The sequence below is a fragment of the Haliaeetus leucocephalus genome, unplaced genomic scaffold, assembly GCF_000737465.1.
Source record: "Haliaeetus leucocephalus isolate CR32 unplaced genomic scaffold, Haliaeetus_leucocephalus-4.0 Scaffold187, whole genome shotgun sequence".
In the NCBI taxonomy this organism is placed as follows: domain Eukaryota; kingdom Metazoa; phylum Chordata; class Aves; order Accipitriformes; family Accipitridae; genus Haliaeetus; species Haliaeetus leucocephalus.
The window spans coordinates 641,470-641,864 of NW_010972623.1; positions in this window are offsets into that span (position 1 = coordinate 641,470).

Here is a 395-nt window from a genome sequence, read left to right on the forward strand (position 1 = left end):
ACCTCCTGCCAGATGGAAGACAAATGATGGCACCACAGGGGGTGTGACAACCACTACTAAGTCCCATTGGGGGTCTTGGGCAGGAGGGAGGCCGACAAACCAGAGGGGGCTCAGGGGAGGCAAGGAGGGTCTGTGGGGCTGGGGCTGGCTCAGTGTGGAGCAGAGAAGGCGTCAGGGCACCTCACAGCACACGCCAGTGCCCACGGGGAAGGCATCAAGGGGATGGGGGCAGGCTCTTCCCAGCCCTCCCTGGTGGGAGGGTGAGAGACAGTGGCATCTCCTGAAACTCAAGAGGTTCAGGCTGGAGATAAGGCATCAAAACCAAAATCCCCGTGAGGATCACGAAGCCCTGGAGCGGGTTGCCCGGAGAGGAGGGGGGAGGCCTGCGCCTGGGG